We start from the raw sequence: 23,301 nt of genomic DNA on the forward strand, positions 1-23,301 counted from the left end.
AGCACTCTAATAATAAGTCAAATGACCTATGTTCAACTCCTAGCTAGTCCATGATTAACTACTCAACATAGTATCAAAGATTTATTATGTTGTATAGTTTATTTTGTAGTTATATTATTTAAGAGATTTGAGACTAATCCATTGGTATAAAAAATTCAAAAATGCAATATTCTCTTCTCTTGCATCCTTAGGTGATTGAGATAACTAGAATAATTTAGAAGTTAAATAAGTTATATAAAAGTCTACTTTGCATATATTGTTCTTGTGAAATTTATGTGATTGTAGCTTTTTTATAATTTTGGAGGCATTTTCAAGTGTTCCATAATGTTTAAGAACCTTGAAAAGTCAAGATTAACTTTCATTTCATTAAAATCAAAGATAAGAGGACCCAATTGTAAATAGGGGTTTGAAGCATGGTTGTAGAAGGTAGCTATCAAATCGAAGCATTTAAGCCCAAGAAAATATTTTGCAAATATAGTGTTGTTATTGATGTTAACTGGAGTTTGTTGCAGATATGGTGTTGTCATTGATGATATGATTGTTTCAGTATGTTGTGTTGTAGATTTGAAGTAGTGTGTTGTGTATTGAATACTCTTAATTGTATATCTTAAAGAGGTGATTATTGTTGTGGTAATAGTATATTTATAGAATGTTTGTATGCTTGAATGTTCATGGTTGGTTGGATGTCAAAATATGCTAATCTAACATTCATGGTTGGATGTCAAAATATGTAATTCTCTAAAGTTCATGATTGGATGTCAAAATGTTCTTGATTGATAGATTGTTGCAAAGAGATAGTTCAACTATGTTTTGCTAGTATTGGTGTCTCTAGCTCAAGAGATTATATTGCATTCAATGTTGTAAATTGTACCCAATGTAAATCCAATCTACATAAGCACCTTTGCTTTAAGTTGATTATAGAATTCCCTTTAGCTTTCACTCGGTGACCCACTTTTCTTGCGTTGCTAGCCTCTCTTTTGTCCTTTTCTTGACTTTGTCGATTATTTTACTCAAGGACACCTACGCACTACAAAGACATCCACGTACTGCACTAGCATCCCACAAAAATGCAATTTGAAGGTGGCAGTTGGAGCATTGAACTTGCTATTTCCAGCAATGTAATGCCTCCTACATGGGCAAGTGCACCAAGATGGTGAACAAAAAGGGGGGTATAAGTGGCCACTTTTTTTTATTCTTCTGAAAAATAGGTAAACCTGAACTTCAAAGATATATTTGAAGGTCATGCACTCAAAACTAGGAGTTGAGAAAAGAATAAGAATTGTAGTGCTCTGAATCTAGTTTCTAAACTATTAAAGTAATTTAAAATTGGATAAGGTTAAGAAGGTCAAGCCTCTCACGCACGAAAACCTATTCCTGATTTTTTCAGAAAAATATAACATAGATGTTTTCGTGTGCTGCACAAAATATATAGTCAGATTTACTAGTTTGAAAAACCCTTTTGTAGGATGATAGGTAAGAGTGAGATATAGAAGTTGTATATTTTTTTGTAATTTTCCTTTGAGTATTTTGTTTTTTATGATTTTTTGAAGTGACCGCGTCCTGAAAATTTGCTACATGTTCATGCGCTGGGCATAACTTGCATCAAAATAATAAAAAATGCAAACTTCTTTTTTATTTTTAAAATTTAGAGAATCTAGTGTAGAACAATAATATGTAATTTATTTTGAATTTGGTCAAGTATATCAAAAGTCATTAAAAAAATGGTAGACATATGTTTGTGAGGACTGTCAAGGCATTGGTAAAGAAAATTGAAGTTTACTATTAATGTTGTCCAAAAATAAAAAAATTATATGGTCAGAAAACTGAGAAGATGTGTGAGATTATGGTGGTAATTTTAGAGATACTCACTTGATCATTTGTAAACCTGATGATGACAAAATCGAGAAATCATGTTGGAAGATGAAAAAATGTGTAAAGAGACAAAAATGGGGGGAAAATGGGCTTGCAAGCCCTAGGGTCATTTTCCAACCCTCTTACCAAGCCAAAACCTGCTCGGGTTTTAAAAAATAAAAAGTACTATTCATAGTTCTTCATAACCCGCGTGGGTTTTGAAAAAAAAAGTACTATTCACATTTCTACATAACCCGTATGGGTTATGTAGAACTAAAACCATTGTTTTGTGTTTCACAAAACCTGTACCAGTTAGAAGACATAATAATGTATGCTTGTAAACTTAGCATTTACTACACATATGCACAAACATACATATATAATATGTGTTTATGTATGCATATATGCATATTTATAATTATATATACATATATTTATATAGATATATGTATATATGTTTGTATACATGCATGTCTCTCTTCTTTTCCTCTCTCTCTCTCTCACATCTTCCTTTCCCCATAACTGTATTTGTCTATTCTAAGCCCTAATTATCCTCCTTGAGTTCTATCTCATCTCTCTTCCCCTCACACTTCTCTATCTACCAAGTCTCTCACCCTTTTCTCCTTGTTCTCTCTCTCTACCTCATCTCTCTCTCTCTCTCTCTCTCTCTCTCTCGTTATCCCATCTTATTCTCACCCTCTCCCCCTTCTCTCTCTTTCTCTCCCCCTCCCCCTCCCCCTCCCCCTCCCCCCTCCCCCTCCCCCTCTCATTATCTTATCCTATTCTCTCTCTCCCCCTCCCCCCCTCTCTCTCTCTCTCTCTCTCTCTCTCTCTCTCTCTCTCTCTCTCTCTCTCTCTCTCTCTCTCTCTCTCTCTCTCCTTTCTCTTTGTTTTCCTATCTCTCTTGCTCTCTTCCTATCCCCTTCTCTCTATGTCTCTAACTCTCTCTCCCTCCCCCTCTCCCCACTCTCCCTCCCCCTTTCGTTATCTTATCCTATTCTCTATCTCCCCCCCCCCCTCTCTCTCTCTCTCCTATTCTCCCCATCTTCACTCTCCCTCTCCCTCTCTCCCCCTCTCTCTCCCTCCCCCTCTCCTTATCCTATTCTCTCCCTCTCTTCCTATCTCCTATTCTCTCTCTTACCCCCTCTCCCCCTACTCCCCCTACTCTCTCTCTCTCTCTCTCTCTCTCTCTCTCTCTCTCCAATCTCCCTTTCTCTCCCTCTCCCCCTCTCCTTTTCCCAATATCCTTCCCTCCCCCTCTCCTTTTCCCAATATCCTTCCTCCCCCTCTCCTTATCCTACTCTCTCTCTCTCCCTCTACCTCTCCTTTTCCCAATCTCCCTCCCCCTCTCCCCCTCTCCCCCTCTCCTTTTCCCAATCTCCCCCTCTCTCCCTCTCCCTCTCCCCCTCGCCTTTTCCCAATCTCCCTCTCCCCCTCTCCTATTCCTAATCTACCTCTCTCCACCTCTCCCTCCACCCCCCTCTCCTTATCCTATTCTCTCTCTCTCCCCCTTTCTTCCTATCCCCTTCTCTCTCTGTCTCTAACTCTCTCTCCCTCCCCCTCTCCTTATCATATTCTATTCCTCTTCCTACTCCCTACTCTCTCTCTCTCTCTCTCTCTCTCTCTCTCTCTCTCTCTCTCTCTCTCTCTCTCTCTCTCTCTCTCCCCCACTTCCTATTTGGTTCCTAGTTGTATATAACCCATACAGGTTATGTAGAACTAAGGCCAAAACTTCTAGTTCTGCATAACCTACGAGTTTATGAAAAGTACAATGTATGGGTTCTGAGGAACTTTTGATTTTTATTATAAAATATAATGTTTCTCAAAACCAGTACAGGTTTTGAGAAACTTTTTATTTTTTTAATTATTTTTGGCTAGGCTTGGTGTTACTGTGAGATTTTGCCAAGATCAAGGGCACAATGAAAAGTATAAAATAGAGACAAAAGAATGACGAGAAAACTGTATTCTCATCAATATGCAAATGATCAACTGGATTCACAATACAATGAATATAGGCCTGCTTATATAGGCAAGGCCATATGGATGTACGAGCACACAATCATGACATGTGGCTCAATGAGAAACAAGGGTAGGTAAGAAATACTAGGGGTAGGTAGGAGAAATAATATAATATTCCACAAGAAGTGGATGACCCACCGAATGTGGAGTGTAACAACAAAATAAGACCACAAAAGGTGGAATTTCTCCTACAAGCTCTATCCCTATGTGCACACTTCCCTAAGTGTCTCAAATCCAAACTATGAAGAGATGCATTATCCTAAGTTAACTTAAGTAAAGTGTCATAATATCCATAATGAATATTTATTTACACCAACACCCCCCTTAAGTGCAACTTAGGGGAATGAAGACTCAAGTCAACAATGCAAGATGGGTCCCAACTACTAGGCCATGATAGGAACCCATGTACAATATGCAAATTCAAGCAAAACTATGCAATGTAATCTCTCACAAATGAAGAAAGGGAGAAAACCCAGTGGGAAAAACCTCCCCCCCAGAAGAGAGATGAAAGTACAAAAGACTCTCAAAGAAGAAGGACAAAACCTCAAAGAGGGAAAAATCCCCCCCATAAGAGAGGAAGGAGAAGTCAGCTAACCCCCCCTAATGACACATCCCACACCCCCAAGAGAGCTCGCAACTGCTGGAACTTACTCTCGGTGAAAGGTTTGGTGAATATGTCAGCAACCTGCTCCGCTGTAGGACAATACTACAAATCAATGACCTGCTCCTGAATCAGCTCTCGGATATAGTGCATATGAATCTCGATGTGTTTGGTCCACTGGTGCTGGATCGGGTTCTTCGAGATAGCAATAACACTTTGATTGTCACAATGTAGAACTGTCAGCTGTGGAGTGGTGAACCCAAACTCTGTGAGAATTTGTTGAAGCCAAATGGTCTCAGTCGTTGCGTTAACAGCGCCTCAATACTCAGCCTCAGTCAAAGAGAGAGCAATAGCATGTTGCTTCTTGCTTTGCCAACAAATGGGGCCTGAACCAAGGTGAAAACTATAACCTGAAGTAGACTTATGATCATAAAGATTGCCAGCCCAATCGGAGTCTGTGTAACCAACCAAGCGAAGTCTTGTGCCAGCTGGATAGTGAATCCCATAGTGATGTGTACCCTAGATGTAATGAAGGATGCGTTTGGTGGCTTTCCAATGAAGCTCATGATGAATACTAAGAGGGGGGGGTGAATTAGTATGCAAAAAATCTTTGCACTTAAACACTTTACAAGACTGATAGTAAACCGATAAAACAGTTTAGCAGACAAACCAGTTAGCACACATGCAAACCAAATAGCAAATAATGCATTCACCCACAAAAGCACAAACACCATAACACATGATATTTTGATGTGGAAACCCAAATGGGAAAAACCACGGTGAGATGGAACTCACAAGTAACTATCTGTAGAATAGGAACCAGACCAGTTAAGGTCTTACAATGTTCTTTACCATAATAGATCCTGTTAGGAATCTCAATCTCTGTTAGGAGATAAGTCCGATTAAAGACTACCTTGCTAGAGGATTTTAGATCCACAGATGTGAACCACCTTGTTAGAGGATTTACAAAAGGCTTTTGGGCCTACCCGGTTAAGGGCTACAGACTTGTCAAAGATGTGAGTAATCAACAAGTTTTTGATCTAGCTAGTAGCATAGACTGCTTGGTTAGATCCTTGGTAGCTCATTCCTAATGCACTCCAGCATTACTTTAGTCTTCTACACATTCATATTCTCTCCAACTCCTCAATCACCTTAAACCCTAGAAACAACATAAACTTTTGCTATATCCACATCAACAACCTAAAACCCTAGACATGATGTCCTTATAAAGGAATTTGATTTCATGTCGGTCCAATAGGATTACATAACAATTTCCTAGGTTCAATGAACTTGGACATACTTGGTACCACGACACAAAAAACACCGTTAAAGTGTCGGCACCGTCAAACAATCGGTGGATGGTAACTCATCACAAAATGCCAGTTGGTAACTCATCACAGAGTATTGCCAATTCATACAAAATGCCGGTTGTCGGTTTGACAAAAATGAAGACTGGCAAAAATCTGTTATGCCACTTTAGTCCCTCGTACCGCTTGGTATCCATGAACCGCTTGGGGTCAACATGCCGCTTCAGACCGGGAAACACATTCTGCAAAACACCAATAGTCTAAAGACTATAATACAACATACCGGTTGGGACAAATACTGGTTGTGCTCAAACTCATACATATAAAGGGGATCTCAATGCAAGTGTGTGTCCATCAATGACAATCACAACATAAACATAAAAAATGCCAACAATCTCCTCCTTTGGCATTGATGGCAACACTTAGGAAAATAAAATTTTGACATCTAAATGTTTTACAACAAAATCATGCCATTAGCAAAATTGCTCCCCCTAAGCATATACACTATCCCTTTGGCAATACAATGTATAACAATTTTGCATAAAGAGCATAAACATTGAGATATTTAGAGCATATATCAAAAATTTGATAACCAGATACTTTTCTCAAATAGAATTCTTCTCCCCCTTTGCCAACAATGACAAAGTACAGCTGAACAAACCTGTTTTCAAAATAATAAAAGTTTATGACAATATGGAATAATACTTGTCAAAAACATATTTAAAATCCTGCAAGAATTGTTTCATCAATAAAGACCAGGACTCAAGTAGGGAGGTGGCTACTTCCTTTTCTGTCTGCATCTAGGAGACCTATTCTTCCATGGTATCAATTGTGCTCATCTCCTATGTAACTATTAAGGCATCTAGGTTCAGATAGAACTTCTGAAGAATTTGCAATTGTGGGAGTAGAGCCAGTTGTAGCTCCTGCAAATCTCTAGACTGGGTGCTGATCTCTTGCTCCATTTTTGCTAATTGGATGTGAAACCGGTGAACGGTTTGCCCATAAGTTGTAAAGGAATCATAAGGTGGCTTGAATGTGCTCATGTAGGACTGCAAGTCCATTTGAAGCTTTTGCTTATGAGCTAGCACATCATCAAAGAACATATGGGGTTGGCAGATCTTGCTGAGTACCAGATTCCCCTCATCCAGAGCGTCCCTTATATCCTTTTGTTATTTCTTTATTTCAGATCGGAGCTCATTCAACTTCTTCACCAGAGTTATATTAAGAGCTTTTTGATGCTCCTTTTTGACATTTGCCTTTGCTGCCTCTTCTAGGATCTGCACCTGATCGTCCACTATAGTGCATAGGAGCTTAAGTTTAGCTAGTGATGAATCGGTGTTGGGAAGATTTGTACCGGGTATCAAACCGGTAAGAGTGTCCACAGCCACTTCAATTACATCCTGCTCCTTCTTCCTTCGAATAATTTCAAGGCGCTCTTGAGAAACCTTGATGCTCTGCATTAGCTCCATTTCACTTGCAGACTGGAGATCGATAGGACTAGTGAGATCAACCGGTTTGGCTTGACTCTCAGTTGCCTTTGGAGTTTCCATCTGGGTGCTCTTCTCCGCTTCTCCTGCCTTGTCCTCTTCCGCTTTCTTCTTCTTCGCTTCTCTCCTCTTCTCCGCTTCCTTGTCCTCCTCAGCCTTTTTCTTTTTTGCTTCTTTCTTCTTCTCCTATTCCTTATCTTCCTCTTCTTTCTTCTTCCTCTCTGCTTCCTTCTTTTTCTCCTTTTCCATCCTTCTTCTTCTTCTCCTCTTCATCTTTCTTCTTCTTCTCTTCTTCATCCTTTTTCTTCTTCTCTTCTTCTTCCTTTTTTTGCTTCTCTTCTTCATCCTTTTTCCGCTTCTCTTCTTCATCCTTTTTCCTCTGCTCGGCCTCTTCCTTTGTCGCTTCCTTTCTGTCCTCGACTTGCTTATCAACCTGTTTAGCCTGTTGCTCCTGTCCTATTGCCTCAGATGGTGTTTCTTGAGTAACATCCTCTACGTCCAGAGCATCAACATCAATGGTGACGATCGGTCCAACAACCATATTTCCTTCATCATCAAATACTTCATCCGGTTTGGATATAATCGGTTCTTTTTTAGCTTGCCGATTGGCTAGACACGCTTTGTGAGACTGGACAACAGTTGTCATATAGTGATGAGTGTCTTTTTCTACATCATCAACTCTACCTTCTAACAATGAGAGTCTATTTCTTCTCGTGAAGAAGAGTCCTTTATTTTGGTCAATAACATCAAATAATTCAGAATTTGATAGGTCGGGAAAGTATTGTGCAAACACTTTCTCTGTAATTTCCTGTTCCTTTTCTATGGCAATGCACCATCTATTATCTAATGATATATATAAAGAATCCCGTGTTTGAGATTTAATCTCTGAGGGCGACCGGTCATTAACACATAAATACTAAATTATTTCCTTTTCAACCGCTTCCTTTTCATCATCATTAAAGTCATCAAAACACTCAATTAAGTCATGTAGCACTTTTCTCCTAATATTCTTTATTGTTCTTTGACAATGTGTCAAAGGTTTATAGGAAGAGATATCTATATTTACTGGTGTAGATGATGTCGGTTCATTCTTTGTCTTTCTCTTTGCTTGACGTGTTTTCTTTGGCTTTTCCTCAGACATAGTTTCTTCTGAGTCTAGAGAGGTATTCCTTGTCTTCCTCTTTCTCTCGAACACTTTAGCCGGTGCCGCTTCCGGTTTCTTCTTGGCTGGTGACTGCTTGGTCACTTTTGGAGTTGCAGTAGTAACCAGTATTGATGCTGCAAGCACTGCCTTTGCCTTCTTCACTGCAGGTTCTTTTCCTTTCTTTGCAGAGGGTTCCTCGACCAGTGTAACCCTTTCCAGATAGGTTCCGGTCCTCTTTTCCTTATGATCAAGAGGTGAGGCAATAAAGGTAGAGGCATACCCTTCTAGCATATCGTACATCACCTCATAGCCCATTGGCTCCACTTCTTCCTTTCTAGGCTCAACAGCCTCCATTATGCATTGATCCACCTTGATGGTGAAACATATATCGTCCTCATATTTCTTGATGATGTCACCAAATATTCTCATTCTTTGGCTCATTTTCCGTCTGAACTCATCAAAATACTTGTTCAGAACATCAGGGTAACTGGTTCCAATTGCTTCAATGCTTCCCTTGATTTGCTTGGTCACCGATTGGTCAGCAGACCACTAGACATCTCCTACTCCTGTAAAGTAGCCTTGGAAATAGAAGAACAACCCAACCAATAGTTGCCCAAACTTGAACCTTAGTGCATTATACTGTTTGATCGACTTCAGATTCACTAGGAGTTGTCTCTGCATACCGGTGCACAGATCAAATGATGCATCCTCCTTTATCATCCGGTAAGTGGCATTTACCGCTACAGCAGATACAGAGTTAATTCTGCTGGCTGAGATTGTTCAGTATCCAATCACCATACATGCATACTTCACCAGATCATCCTTGATAGAATTGACTGTCATGCCTCATGAGTCGCTCACTGAACCGGTGAGCTTGGACATTTTAGTTTTTCTTACCGTCCTTAGGGTTGACACTTCCCCTGTGTTGTAGAATCTGGTAACTACATGAATTGCCTACAGTGTGATATCATGTGTTCTCTCCAGGTACATCTTGTCACCATGGACTTTGCTCAGAATGATCCTTATATGATCCTCTGTGAAATCCTCCAGGAAGTAAACAACATTGTGGAGCTTCTTCTTCTCCAAAATATCATACTCTGGTTTGATCTTCTTATCCTTTCCACAAAATAAACCTAACCAGGAGTGGATGGCTAGAGACCCCAGGTCTTAAATCTTGCAATCTATGTAGTCAGAAATTCCCTCTTCTACTATCACACCAGCCGAAACTTGTGATAGGGCATTATACTTAGACTTTCGTTGAATAAAACTTGCAGACTCGGCAGATGCACTAGAACTGGTATGAGATGCGGAAGCCATGATAGAAATTTCAAGAACTCGAGAAATACCTTTTGAAACACGTGAATTTAGGGCTTGCCGATTCTCCTTCACTTCACACTCTGTCGGTTGCTGAATCACCGCTTTGTGTTCTCCACTTGATCGTTTGCAGTTTGAATTTGAATCTCCTTCACGGTTTCTCAATTTCTTAAAATCTCAGCTCAAATAGCCTTTTCGTCACTCTGCTCTTTGAAAAAACTTTTCTTCGCTCGAAAACTGATAGTGAGAAATGATTTGAAAAATCCTTTTAAGTATGTTTCTTACGTATCGTCATTAATGCTCCTCCATTAGGGTGTAAACCCTAATTTGCCTTTTTACCATTTCCAGTCTTCTGCCAAACGACAGGTATCACATACCGGTTAAGGTCTTTTACCGATGTAAATTGGTGGTTCAAAACATTTCGCCATTTGCTCCCCCTAAGCTTTTCTGAAGCTTAGTTTGCCAGTTCCATGATTTCCACACTAGGTGCAAAAACTAGTTCCTCTTGTAACACCGCTGGTTTCTTCTTCCAGGTTTTGTTCATGTCCGCTTGAACAGTGTCAACATCAATGTTTCCTTCCGGAGTGACTGGTATATCATCAGATATGTCCTTTCTTGATCTACAAAATCTGACAATGTGACTCGGTTTGTTGTAGTGATAGCAGACCAATCCAGGTGCTCTCCAAGGTCCATTATTCATGTTTCCATTCTTCCTCCTGCATGTTACAGCAGTGTGACCATGACCATGACATACCATACAGTTTTCTCTCCATTCGGTTGCCACTTGATAGCCACCACTTCTTTGCTGATGATTGAAGGCATTAAACCGGTTGTGATTTCAGTTCACAAAAGGTTCAGGACCAACTCCTTGGGTCCTCTAAGGATATCTTCCAGTGTTATTCATAACAGACCTGCATTCAGATGCTCTATGCCCATACTTGTCGCATGCATAACAGTTACCATCAAATCTATAGGATCTAGGCTTATCATTTAGGAAATAAGGAAAATTGTTGTAAGCCTTACTCCTACACAAATTTGCAGTATGTCCTTCTTTTAGATAGTTAAAGCAAATAGGTTTAAACTTTTGCTTACCTTTATCCTTTGATCCTGGTTGTTTCTTTGATGTTCCAGCATTTGTACCAGAGGTCTCACCTTCCTCATGAATGGAATAACCAAGTCCATTGGTATTCTTGACCGGTTTGGCAAATTCAAGCTTTTGCTCTAGCTTGACAGTGCTCTTGTTGAACTTAGCAAGTGTTTCCTTTGACTCAGAGAGTTCTTTGGAAATAGTAGCATTTGTTTCCAATAGGTTTTCATTCTCAGAGATGGCAATGTTTAGTTCTCCTTGCATGTCTTCCTTTTCCACTTTGCTTGCATGGAGTTGAGTAGTTAGGGCACTGATCTCTTGTTTCAGCTTGGAGATCTCATGATCTCTTTCTCTCACCAGATCGTCAGCTTTCCTCCAGTTCTCAAGCTCTTGACACATCTGGATAGTCAGTCCTTCCAATTCCTTTCTTAGGTTGGAGTTTGATTCATTCAACTTATTTACTTCTGTAATTAGGGCTTCCATGTCTGCTTCATCTGAAGAACTATTTTCAGATAGCTCCATCATTTTTTCTGCATGTTCTCTCCTTTTTGCTTGAGATGCCTTGAATTTGACCATAAGATCATCATAGGCTTGCTCAGACTGAGTGAGCCGATGAGTAAGTTCCCTTATAGAGTATTCCCCCATATCTCTTTCCAAGTGGTTAAACTTATAGAAAGGTAGGCTCTGATACCAATTGATGAATACTAAGAGGGGGGGTGAATTAGTATGCAAAAAATCTTTTCACTTAAACACTTTACAAGATTGATAGTAAACCAGTAAAATAGTTTACAGACAAACCGGTTAGCACACATGCAAACCAAATAGCAAATAATGCATTCACACACAAAAGCACAAACACCATAACACATGAGATTTTGACGTGGAAACCCAAATGGGAAAAACCATGGTGAGATGGAACTCACAAGTAACTATCTACAGAATAGGAACTAGACCGGTTAATGTCAGACCAGTTAAGGTCTTACAATGTTCTTTACCAGAACAGATCCTGTTAGGAATCTCAATCTCTGTTAGGAGATAAGTCCGATTAAAGACTACCTTGCTAGAGGATTTTAGATCCACAGATGTGAACCACCTTGTTAGAGGATTTACAAAAGGCTTTTGGGCCTACCCGGTTAAGGGCTATAGACTTGTCAAAGATGTGAGTAATCAACAAGTGTTTGATCTAGCTAGTAGCACATACTACTTGGTTAGATCCTTGGTAGCTCGTTCCTAATGCACTCCAGCATTACTTTAGTCTTCTACACATTCATATTCTCTCCAACTCCTCAATCACTTTAAACCCTAGCAAGAACATAAACTTTCGCTATATCCACATCAACAACCTAAAACCCTAGACATGATGTCCTTATAAAGGAATTTGATTTCATGTCGGTCCAATAGGATTACATAACAATTTCCTAGGTTCAATGAACTTGGACATACTTGGTACCACAACACAAAAAACACCGTTAAAGTGTCGGCACCGTCAAACAATCGGTGGATGGTAACTCATCACAAAATGTCGGTTGGTAACTCATCACAGAGTATTACCGGTTCATACAAAATGCCAGTTGCCGGTTTGACAAAAATGAAGACTGGTAAAAATGTGTTATGTCGCTTTAGTCCCTCGTACCACTTGGTATCCACGAACCGCTTGGGTTCAACATGCCGCTTCAGACCAGGAAACACATTCTGCAAAACACCAATAGTTTAAAGACTATAATACAACATATCGGTTGGAACAAATACCGATTGTGCTCAAACTCATACATATAAAGGGGATCTCAACGCAAGTGTGTGTCCATCAATGACAATCACAACATAAACATAAAAAATGCGAACAGCTCATGTGGTTCGTGCATGAAGCAGGAAACCATGCCAACTACAAATGAAATATCAGGGTGTGTATGAGTCAAGTAGATGAGACTACCCACAAGCTGATGATACAAAGTGGCATCAACTGGTGGAGAAGAACACTAAGCCTCAAGCTTGACTCTTTAAAGAAAGGGAGTTGATGCAGGCTTACAATCAACCATATGAAAGCATGCAAGTAGATCAAGAGCATAATTGGGCTGTGATAGTGTAATCTCGGAAGGTGATTGTGAAATCTCTATCCCGAGAAAGTAGTGCAAAAGACCCAAGTCAGTCATAGCAAATCTGTCATGCAAAGCAGATTTGACCCTGCTAATGATGGATGTGGTACTCCCTGTAATTATCAAATCATCAACATAGAGCACAAGTATCAAGTGAGAGTCATCCTGTTGCAAAATGTAGACATTCAGATCAGAATGACACCTAGTGAACCCTAATGAGAGAAGAAAGGAATCCATCTTGGCATACCAAGCCCTGGGGGCCTTCTTAAGGCCATAGAGAGATTTCCTTAGTCGGCAAACCAAGGAAGTGTCCTAGATGAAACCCTGCAGCTGCTCCATATAAATCTCCTCATCAAGGTCACCATGAAGAAAAACACTCTTCACATCCATCTGATGTACAACCCAACCATGAGCTGCAGCAATAGCAAGTGTCAAGTGAATGGAGTTCATCTTGGCTACGGGCGCAAAGGTCTCAATATAGTCAATGCCCGGAACCTGAGAGAAATCTTTTGCAACAAGATGACCCTTATACTTATCCACACTACCATCCACTACAAACTTGGTTCGATAGATCCATTTACATCAAACCATCTTTCTCCCCTTAGGGAGATGGACTAAATCCCATGTGTTGTTCCTCATCAAGGAACTATACTCTTCCTCCATAGCTTGGTCCCACTTAGGAACCCCTGATGCTTCCCAAATTGTCTGTGGATTGGAAGCGGTAGCAATGAATGCATGTGGTAGATCCTGATGCTATGATCGAGTCCTCCGTGTATCTGAAGGATCCCCAACAAGAGAACCTGCGGACTCAAGTGTCTATCAATCCCAACGAGGTCTAGGTGGAGGTGGAGAGCGAGGCTTCTCAACTACAAGTGGACCCTGCAGAGGTGTAACCCTACGAGTCGGAGTTGAAGGAGTCTCATCATCTAAATCACTATCATCACTATCCATAATGGAGGAAGGTTAAGGAGGTAGAGAGGCTAAGCTGGGAGAGCTTTCCTCAAAGTGAACACTCCTCTCAATGAACACCTCATGTGTCTCAGGATCCATCAATCTATATGCCTTAACACCCTCAGGATATCCAACAAATATGCAAAGCCGACTCTGAGGTTCCAATGCCTTGTGTTTTTGTAGAGGTATGTGAGCCCATGTTGAAAACCCAAAGACTTTGAAATGTCTCATAATCAGTTTCCTACCAGCCCAAGCCTCGAACGGAGTAATACCTTACAAAGCTTTGTGAGGAACCCGATTCTGGATGTGTGTGGCACAACTGATAGCCTCTTCCCAAAAGGCAGGATCAAGAGAACATACATGTATCATATAGCTATCCATTTCTTTGAGAGTTCTATTCTTGCGCTCTACAACTTCGTTCTGCTATGGAGTGTATGCAATAGAATGTTGAAGATCAATCCCCTCAAATGTACAAAAATCCTCAAGTCTCTTGTTCACATATTCCCTTCCATTATATGTATGAAGAATCTTGACCACTTTCTCGGATTGCTTCTCCACATGAGTCTTGAAGTCCTGAAATCTGTCAAATACTTCAGTCTTATGAATGAGAAAGTAGACCCAAGTGAAGTGGGAGTAGTCATCAATGAAGGTGAGGACATAGTGGGCCTTGCTAAATGAAGGTGCTGGAAATGGACCTGCTACATCGCTGTGAACAAGTTAAAGAACTTCCAAAGCTCTCCAAGCTTTCCCCTTATCAAACTTCTCCTCGGGGTGCTTGCCCATGGAACAACCTGAACATACACCCTCTGAAAAAATAATTCGAGGTAGACCTATGACCATGTCTTTCGTGCTGAGCTATTGAAGATAGCGGTAGTTGAGGTGACCAAACCGTTCATGCCATAGCTTACTTTCTGAATTTGAATGAGTAAGAAAGGCTCTAGAAGGAGAACTTGGTACAAAGTGAGAGAATGAATAAATCCTTGAGTTGTCATTGACTTGTCCCATTGCTACCAAGGCATCATCATCAAGTTCCTTTACCACAACTGAATCTGGTGTAAACTCAACCTTTTTCCTATTCCCATAGTGAGTGATTTGGTAGATAGAGAGAAGGTTGGTAGAGAAGTTAGGAACATAGAGAACATTCTTAAATGTTCCATCATCCATGCCAATTGAACCTTTCCCTTCAACCTCTACTTGTGTATCATCACCTATATAAATGTGAGGTACCTTAGATGGTTCCAATGAAGAAAAATGCTCCTTTGTAGAACCCATGTGATATGAGGCACCCGAGTCAAGTATCCACTGCTGTGAAGAACCTATTGTAGCCACAAATGCATGCCCTTTTCCCTTAGAATGTTAGGAAGAGGAAGGAGATGAATCCTTCTTTGTGTAGGCGGATGACAAGTTAATGTTGTTTTTCTTAAGAAGATTAGTTAACTAGTCAACTTGCTTTGTGTGGCATCGATGCTCATCATGACCATACTTCTTGCAATATGCACAAGTTGGTTTATCCTTCTTAGGTGGTGTCCCCTTCTTGGAAGAGGATGAAAAATCACCTTGTGATGGAGAGGATGATTGTCCTTTTTCTTGTTGTGGCTTTGACTTAGATTGCTTCTTCTTCTTGTTGGAATCTTTGCCTTGACTTCCTTGATTCCCTTGATTAGCCACCAAAGCCTGGGACTTTGAAGACTTGAGAAGCCCCATGTTCAATAACTTAGATTGTTCCAATATCAACATTTCTGTGAAAGCATCAAATGAAGGCATAACATAGGAACTCCCCACTGTCAAATGCTGCATATTCTGGTGCAAGATTGTCCAACAAGTTAAATATCAACTGAGCATCCTTTTTGTCAATTCCACAATCCTTAAGCTTTGCTCTTAGCTCATTTGCTTTTGTGACATAATCTTGGATTGTATCAAAACTCTTGGGATCCAAGTTGGTGAGCTCATTATCAATCTTATAACCTCTGATTTCATCAACTTGACCATACAATTTCTGAAACATATCGCAAGCATCTTTGATTGTAGTACACTTCTCAATATGAAAGATGAGGTCATTTGATACATACTTGCACAAAGTTCCAAGAGCCATGCAATTCTTAGTGAGCCATTCTAACTGAGCATTAGGATCAACCTTAGGATTAGGCGCTGCTGCTATTGTTCCATCTATGTAATACGCGAGACCTTTTTCCATTAATTTGCTCCATACTTTAATTTTCCATGATGCATAATTATGTGGAGTTAAAGGTGGAAATTTATGAGGACTCATTGCAACAAAAATGAAGGAGCACAAGGAAAGAGAGGCAAAATCACACAAGACACCCCCCCAATTTCACTCAATCAAAGAACCCCCCCCCAAAAAAGTGATGATTTGGCACTTTATACTTAGTGCGTGTACAATGAGCCACTTGCAAAAAATGACAAAGTGGACTTCTGATTTCAATTTTACAATTGCCTCAATAAGGCCAAAAGAGACTCAAACTAATAGTGCAAGAGATCTAAACTAAGATCCAAACAATTTACAAGTACCAAATAGGCCAAATAAGACCAATATCTAAAAGTACAATTTTCACTTAAAATCTCTAAAATCTGATCATATATTATGAAAGTAGATGAAAAAACATGCACTTTAAAAAAAAACGGCACCTAAAAAGGAGGTCGTATGAGCTCAAATGAGGCCTTTGAAGTTGCAGAATTGAAGATTGGACAGGTACAACTGAGAGAATCTGGAAATTCTAAAAAACTTGTGCACCAAAACTAGAAAATAACCACACCACTACAAAGAGCATGGAAAATTAGCCCAAATTAAAAAAATTTGCACCCAAAAAGGAGCAAAATTGAGCAAGTTATGGGCCTCCAAAGTTGACCCAAAAATCCAAATTGCTCAACGGAGAGGGGTCTAAAAATTTCCAAAGAAAATGCTGACTAAGCGCTGATTGGGCGCTGTTGATTGGTCATTGACTATGCACTGTTGACTGGGCAGAAGGTATGGATCCCAAAACAATTTTCAATTTTTTTTTTTTTGAAAAAAATCCGAAAATTCCATACCGTACCACCCGAATTGGGTTGAAAATTTCCTCCACACCCAAAAATTGATTTTCGCCAAAATAGGTAAAATTTATACTTGATTTTTATGAAAACAACCTCTTGGAAGCAATAGTGAGGTCAAAAACGCTCTAAGATGCCTCCAAAAAATGTAGTCCCTCATATCCGAAAATAGAAGCCTTCCACAATGTCTCCAAAAACCAATCAATGAAGCCCCAATGGCTCTGATACCATGTGAGATTTTTCTAAGATCAAGGAGGGCACAATGAAAAGTATATTATGGAGAGAAAATAATGACAAGAACAAACTATATTCTCATCAATATGCAAATGATCAAATGGATTCACAATACAATGAATATAGGCCTGCTTATATAGGCAAGTCCATATGGATGTACGAGCACACAATAATGACATGTGGCTCAATGAGAAACAAGGGTAGGTAAGAAATACTAGGGGTAGGCAGGAGAAATAATATATTATTCCACAAGAGGTGGATGACCCACCGAATGTGGAGTGTAACAACAAAATAAGACCACAAAAGGTGGAATTTCTCCTACAAGCTCTATCCCTATGTGCACACTTCCCTAAGTGTCTCGAATCCAAACTATGATGAGATGCATTATCCTAAGTTAACTTAAGAAAAGTGTAATAATATCCATAATGAATATTTATTTACACCAACAGTTACAAAGCCTAACACGTTTTTTAATTTTTTTCGCATGTGGCCACTTTTCTATTCACCATCTTGGTGCGCTTACCCACATGCATCGATGTTAGTTTGAGTTGCTTATCTTTCCTTTTTGGGCTTCATTTTGGCCTCTCTCATTCTCTGAAAACTCTAATTTCTCTCTTTCTTCTTCATCTTTGGTTTTACTTCATGCTTGAGACTCCACTAGTTTTGCTACATTTTTCACCATTGTTGCATCCTCACCATCATCTTAGCTTCATTCCTATGAGGGTTTCGTGCTTCTTCAGTCTAGCAAGCTTTCGCTTCTCTGATGTTGAAGAGGATTTTTTCCCTCTTTCATTGCATTTTTAATTATCTCCATAGCATATCAACTATCTTGTTCATTTGTGTTATGTTTATCATATTATCTATCAACTATCTAGGATATCTATGGAGGTGGAAACACCAAAATGAGGGTTTGACTATGACAGACCTCTAAAACACAACCCCAACATTTTTGTATTTTCTTTGTTGTGTGCAAGTTATTCAAGAAGATTCACATTTGTTGGAGGTTGAACATTTGTTGACCCTTTGTAAACATCTTCTTCCTTCCCCTTGTCATTTTACTCTTTGTGTATAGTTAGTTTAGTCTTCCTTTTATTGATTTTCCTCATTAAAAGCATAAAACACTTGTATCTAGTCATTATGTAATTTTTGGTATGAACTCCACGCTCTATTTGTATAGGATACTAGCACACTGCATGTTACGACCACAGGAGCATCCTAAACAAAGAGCTAACAAAGGTTACTAGAAGATCTCTGCAACTTGAGCTTTCAAATTTCAAACTACTGTCAAAACATTTGTATCTACTTGCACTTGACAATTTTCACATTTGTACTTATCCCGAGTGGAGAGGTAGATTAAGTGAGTCCTCGAGAGGTTACCAAATGCCTTTCAAAATGGTTTACTTTTGTAAAGAAGTTAAGTAGTGAAACAACTTCCTACACTAACCTTGAGAGGAGGGTAATGCAAAAAATTTACAGATTGTTACAATAACTACAAAAACTTAACATAATTGAACATAATATCATGCATACCACAACATAGTGATTTACATGAGGAAAACCTTTTCGGGAGAAAAACCTTTTCGAGAGAAAAACCCCACACTCCAAAAGTAGCTCAATATATTATTCAACAATAAATAACAAATTACAATATTGCATAGAAAGTTCTTCACATGAGTACCACTAATCAAAGATTCAAAGGTAACTCAATAGCCATAAGACTCTTACACAACCTCTATCTCATGCACCTCATATATAGGTGATACAATACAAGAAACTGTCAAATGGTATTACAAAACCATGGGCTAAAACCACCCAGTAAGGTAGAGCCAACCTTATCTCCATTCTAGATGCCTTATGATGTGTCAAAACACACATAACCGTGTGTTTCTCCCTTTTACAATGCATTTATGTGTCCAATACAATTTTATATTTCCTATTTTAGGAGATCAAACTTCTGGAGGCCATAACTTGTGAACCAAATGTCTGATTGACGAACCAATTGATGTGCCAAAAAGATCACAAACTACTCTATCACCTCATACACCCACTTTTTCAAGGCATTTCAGAGGGTCTAAAGTCCTTAAAATTAAATTTAAACCTTTCATCGCAGCCTCCAAAAACAAAAACTTTAATATCTTCAAAACTAGCTATGATCTTGCAATGAAAAATTTATCAGCATTCTTATCTAGCCAATCTGAAGCTTTGGGGATAATTTCACACCATTTCCTGATCAAATGAAAAATTACTATAAATACTAGCCTCATGTAAATGCAAGGTTGAGACACTATTTTCCCAACATTCTCCCACTTGTCGAACACCTTGCAAGAGAAAATGGAGTATCAACACAATAAATTAATTGCTAGGGGCCATGAGGCCCATAGACTTTGAACACCATCTAAACTTCTCTATGCTCATAACCTTAGTTAAAGAATCTACAACATTCATCAAAGTCTCTACCTTAGCCATGTCTTTAACAAAATGATATTGAACATCAATGTGTTTGGTCCGGACATGAAATGTTGGGTTCTTAGCTAGGTAGATCGCACTCTGTCTATCACAATAAAATGTCACTGCACCTTGTTTTATACCAATGTATTAACACAGTCTCTTAAGCCAAATGGATTCTTTACAAGCATGAGTAGCTACCATATACTCTGCTTCTATAGTGGACAAAGCAACCACATCCTTTCGCTTACTCATCCAACTAATTGCACCACCAAATAAAGTAAACACATAAGCACTGGTGGATTTTTTTCTATCAATATCACCTGCCCAATCTGAATCCACATAACCATCAATATTAAGGGAAATCACATCTCCAACCAAATTAAAATGATAACACAAAGAATACTCTAAGGTACCCTTCAAATATCTGAAGAGTCTTTTGACTACATCCCAATGAACTCTACCAAGATTAGACATATATCTGGAAATAACTCCCACTGCTTGGGCAATGTTTGGTCTAGTACATACTATAGCATACATCAAACTTCCAACTGCACTCTGGTAAGGCACTTTACTCATGTCTTCCATCTCTGATGGATATGTAGAACAATCTAAAATAGACAATTTTGTTCCAACTATAAAGGGAACGCATAATGGTCTACAATCTTGCACGTTGAACCTCTGTAATACTTAGTTTGCATACTTACTATGGCCTAGCCATAGATTTATGTTCACTCTATCTCTTCTAATTTCCATCCCAAGAATGTGTTTCATTGCATCAAGATCTTTCCTTTCAAATTTAGCAGCAAGTTGAGACTTTAGTTTAGAAATCATACCTTTCCCTTTACCAATGAATAACATATCATCAACATATTAATGCAATGTACAGGAAATGATCACCATTAGATTTATAATAAACACAGTGATATGATTTAGAACGTTCAAATCCCAAACTCAACATATATGTATCAAATTTTTGGTACCACATCATAGGACTCTGTTTGAGGCCATACAAAAATTTCTTCAATTTATAGACCAAGTTACTTTTATCTTTCACCAAATAGTGCTCTGGTTGTGTCATATAAATATCCTCCTCCAAATCACCATGAAGGAAAGTAGTTTTCACATCCATTTGCTCAACCTCTAAATCATAATAAGCAACAATAGAAAGCAAAAATCTAATGGATGTCATTTTTGCAACAAGAGAAAATATCTCACCATAATCAACACCCTCAACCTGAGAGTAGCCTTTTGCAACCAACCTCTATTTATACTTCTTAATGCTTCCATCTAAACCAATCTTTTTCTTGAACACCCATTTACAACCAACGAGCTTCTGTCCTTCAGGCAATGGTACAAGATCCTATGTATCATTCTTTTTCAAAGATACCATTTCTTCTTTCATGACAATCTTCCAGGATTCTACATCATTCATACCTAATGCCTCTTCTATAGATATAGGCTCATCCACATTAGTATTCAAAGAAAAAATAAATCTCCAATCATCAGGTGAATACCTTTAAGGTGGTTTTCTATGTCTTGTAAACCTTCAAACAAGCTAAGTTGGAGGTTCTTTATCCTCTTCTGAAGATTCAATGCTAGATGAGCTCTCCTCAACTTCTTGCCTATCAAGTGGTCTCAATTCAATTATTTCAGGCGTAGAACATAATTGAATCACATCTTCCTGCTTAGTTTGGTCTAATTGCAATGTAACAGAAGGAGACTTAATTTCTCTAAATAAACACTTCTACTATGAATTACCTTTTGTACAACAGGGTCCCAAAGCTCGTATCCTTTCACACCATAACTGTAATTGATGAAGATACATTTCACAACCTTGTTCTCCAACTTTGTTCGGTTCTCCTTTAGCACATGTGCATATGCTTCGCAACCAAAAACTCTAAAATGTCTTAAGGAAGGCTTGTGACCTAGCCATCCTTCAATAGGTGTTTTATCAACAAGAGCTGATGTAGTAGACCTATTAATCAGGTAGCAAGCAATGGCAACAACTTCAACCAATTTATTTTTTCTAAACCAACACCACTCAACATACTCCTAGCCTTCTCCATCAGTGTATTGCTCATTTTTTCTACAACTCCATTTTGTTGTGGAGAATACAGAGTTGTCTTTTGTCTGTTAATGCCACAATCTTTACAGAATCTATCAAAATCATTAGAGAAAAATTCACCGCCATTATCAGTTCTGAAATATTTAATTTTCTTTCTAGTTTGCAACTCAACCATTGCTTTAAATTCTTTAAAACGACTGAAAATTTCAAATTTAATCTTTAAAAAGTATACCCATGTCCTTCTACTAAAATTATCACTAAATGAAATGTAATATGTGGATTTTCCAATGGAAGGAACATCTACAAGACCAAACACATCAGAATGAATAAGATCTAAAACACCACAAGATTTATGAGAAGTCGAGTAAAATTGAACGTGGTTTTGTTTTCCATAAATGCAATGCTCACAGAAATGAAAGTCAAGATTACAATTACTCAAACGTTCAACATGGTTTTTATTTTTAAATGTCCTTAGACCCTTTTCTCCAATGTGGCCAAGTCTTTGGTGCCATAACATAGTCTTCTCTGTAGGTAAATTTTCTTCAGAAGAAAGAGCACCCTTATATACCCTAAAGTCATGTCCATCCACTAAAGGTGAAACCCTCAAATCTTCTAACGAAGTATCCACAAATTTACTTTTTATAGAAGTGCTATTACACTCAACAGTGTATGCCTCTAACTTATACAAAGTGTCAAATTTGACACCTCCAGCAATCACCATAGCACCCTTAAGCATCTTACATGCTACATCAACAAAGTCTACATGCACACTTGCATCTATCAGTTTGCTCACAAATTGTAAATTTTGTTTTAAACTAGGGATAAGAATCACATCACTAATCCTTTTTATTCTACCATCAGGAAACCTGATCCTAACTTTACCATGACCAACAATATCTAAGTGTGAATCATCACCCAAGTACACCTTACCTCCATTAAATTTCTCATATTAAAAAACCATCTTTATTGGAAGTCATATGAAAAGATGCACCTAAGTCAATTAACCATGCATGAGTAGCCAAAGTTGTGATGAATGCATCACCATCTTCCTTCTCAGACTCAGAATCATAATCAAACTTCTTCTTTTTCTTCTTCTTTTTTTCTTTGTAGTCCTTACGAATGTGACCTGAATTACCATAATTCTAGCAAATAGCTTTGGACTTTCTAGGAGATTTCGATCTCCCTCTAGATTTGGACTTATTTCATTTCTCATTCTTCTTGCCTTTTTCCTTAGGTCTTCCATGAACAGTTAGAGCTTCCTTCAAACTGATGGATACCTTCCTTCACATCTGTTCACCAAGTAGGGTACCCACCACATCTTCACACTTCAAAACAATAGAAGTACTAATGATAGCTATAACAAGAGAATCCCACAAATCAGAAAAAGAACAAAGCAAGATTTGACATTTATCCTCTTCGCCCATCTTAACACCAATAGATACCAATTGAGCCACCAACATATTAAATGCTTCCAGGTGGTCTATAACTTGTCCACCCTCTTCTATTCTCAAGGAATATGATTTCTTCCTCAAGAGAATCTAATTCAATAAAGAGTTCGCTTGATACATTTCAGCAAAGATTAGTTCATAAATTTTTTGTAGAGTTCTCTTTATGGACATTGATCAGAACAAATTCTACCAAGCACAATCTGA

Source organism: Cryptomeria japonica, chromosome 7 (genome assembly GCF_030272615.1).
Source record: "Cryptomeria japonica chromosome 7, Sugi_1.0, whole genome shotgun sequence".
Taxonomy (NCBI): Eukaryota; Viridiplantae; Streptophyta; class Pinopsida; order Cupressales; family Cupressaceae; genus Cryptomeria; species Cryptomeria japonica.